Source organism: Montipora capricornis, chromosome 3 (genome assembly GCF_036669925.1).
Source record: "Montipora capricornis isolate CH-2021 chromosome 3, ASM3666992v2, whole genome shotgun sequence".
In the NCBI taxonomy this organism is placed as follows: domain Eukaryota; kingdom Metazoa; phylum Cnidaria; class Anthozoa; order Scleractinia; family Acroporidae; genus Montipora; species Montipora capricornis.
The window spans coordinates 55,236,234-55,238,733 of NC_090885.1; the positions used below are offsets into that span (position 1 = coordinate 55,236,234).

Here is a 2,500-nt window from a genome sequence, read left to right on the forward strand (position 1 = left end):
ACGTTGGGCTATAAAACCAAGATTTCTCGCATCGATGGGTTACCATATTTTCTTGCTCCGCGCGCCCGCGACCCTATAAGTTTCATGTTATGTCTCCCCCAAGTAAAGCATAAGCCACTTTTTCTTGCTCTTGTGCTTGCGTCGTCAGCGAAGGCAGTACGACGACAGTGCACTTCATTTTGTGTGGTTTACATTTACTCGGCCCTTCTCGCTATACAACTTGACGTTAAGTCAGAAATTACTTTTAAACAACACAAACCAAAGCTTCGTAACGAAAATGTCTGTCCAGCATACATAATTTAAGTTACAAAAAACAGAGATCAACTTCAAAAAACTGTTAGGCTGAACAGTTTTCAAAAACCCCAATCACAATCCATTTTAGTTCAGTTTTGCCCATCCTTGCCTCCTTTTGTATTTGCTGTTTTATTTAAACCTTCCTTCAATGTTCTCACAAGTTATTTTTTTGTTTCGACTGATTTGGTTGCCAGTTCCAGTCGCTAAATTTGGCGAAATTTCATCACATAGCTCCTTTAAGCTTTTTGTCACTGGATAGTATATTAAAGACGAAAAAAGCGGTCAAGTCCAGTTTTAAAAGTTGCACTGTAGTTTAATATGGAATATTTTTCAACGAAATTGTCACATTCACCACAAACTGAAAAAAGAAATTAACGTTAATGTGTACAATGACTGTATTTGCGAAAGAATAGTATCTTATTCAAATATATATTACATCTATAGGAATATTTTTACGATTAACTATGGTACACGTTAAGTCCTGATAATTCCAAATCATGTCGTTGTGTGCGCCCTCAAGTCGATGTTCCTTGGAAGTATGACGCTTTAAGGGGTGCATTCTTTCGGGGTATTCTGTATGTTTACGCTCTTGATTTAAGATAAAGAGAATAAGAATATTCAAAAAGATGTCAACGAAGACGTTATTTGGGAACAGCCCCGAAGGAATGCACCGTAGGACTCGCAGCATTAGGGAGTTTAATATACGGATGCTACGGCAACGGCAGCGCAAAAAAGAAAGAAAACAGGAAAAAAAATAATTGTACTGCACGTGAGGAACGCACGAGCATTTCTTTGCCGTACTCCGCAAACGACAACGTGAAATCAACGAATTCAAGGTTTTTGCGGACAACGTGAGCACACAGCAATGACTCAGTCATTTTCTATCTTTACTGTACAACCGTTCGCACCCATCTAGTTACAGGACAGTTCGCCAATATGTACAACGTGAACAAGACGAATAGCGAAATACTTTCGACAGAACTACGTTCTATTTTGGAGTGACGTTTTCGTTGACGTTGCCGTTGTCCGAGCGGCATGACTATTCCGGGGGTGGGGGTGGGGGTAGGGGGTGAAGGGTACTATAGCTGAAACAACCCAAACCTTTACAAAAATGCTAACCTTAGGCCTAGTCATTATCTAAAGAATGGTGTTTCGGCCTAAGGTTGGCATTTTTGTAAAGGTTTGGGTTGTTTCAGCTATAGTACCCTTCACCCCTTACCCCTAACCCCCTACCCCCCACCCCCGGAATAGTCGCTTTAGCTCCCTATTGTGCCACGATGCACGCGTCCATGCATTTATGCTCAAGACGCATAAGTAATCTGGCATTGATTTCAACAACTAGATGCAACAAATTACGTTTCAAGTCCAAAACACTTGGGGGCGGGAGCAGTAAATGTCGTCGACGAGATGCGAGAACGCCAAAAAAGGAAAAAATAAATTAGCAAAAAAAAATGGCTCTAAACGCTCAGCACGTGCGTTTTACAAGGTTCTTTTCCAGTGCCATCTTCACGGAGAAACGAACAAGTTTATGAGCATCTGACAGTTCTCTTAATTTTGCCTAATTTTCCACGCCGTTCATCCTGGGAATGCTGCAATTAAAGATAAACCAGAGTATTTTCGTGAAGTTATAATTTTCGGGTAACGTTCTCGCAGACGTCAACGTTGCTTTTGCTTACTTAAGCAACCTTATACTATACCAAAGAAAGCTAATTTAATGTTATTATATTTCATATATCATTTCGCTCAAGCTAATTTAAGTTGATCACCATAAGATTCTGTTTTTTCTTAAAAAAAGACTTTGCCTGCCGCTTCATTGAATTACTATTTGCCTGTTTTACAACCCAAGCTTATGACAGCAAGCATTATGTCCAGACGAAAATGTTTGATCAAATGGCTGGGAAGTCGTCCTAAGAAAACAATATCCAATGATTTCCTAAAGTTGCGGATGAAAATGAGAGACCTGACGAGACGCTTTTTGCACAAAACCACTCGGCGGTTCGACGTTTGAAGCGATTTTTCGAGGGAGCGAAGTAAATTGCAGCAGGTACATACAAAATAATTTTCTCCACCCTCATCTTAGCTGTATCAATTAAAACAATTCTAGAATTATAAATGGAGAGGATTTCAAAAAAGATATTCTTGAGTCTTTTCTAACAAATGGTTGCTCCTCTCAATAAGGCATTTAGGGTTCTAATTCTATACTACA

General features: G+C 39.6%; 1 protein-coding gene across 1 annotated transcript in view; it reads right to left on the reverse strand.

Annotated features, from left to right (window-relative positions):
* Window positions 1-586: 586 nt before the first annotated feature.
* LOC138043436 (signal peptide, CUB and EGF-like domain-containing protein 3) overlaps window positions 587-2,500 on the reverse strand; it is a 12,910-nt gene continuing 10,996 nt past the window's right edge. Inside the window, exon 9 of the mRNA XM_068889701.1 lies at window positions 587-2,500. This exon is cut by the window's right edge and continues 154 nt beyond it. The gene's annotated coding sequence lies outside the window, so the exon portion shown is untranslated.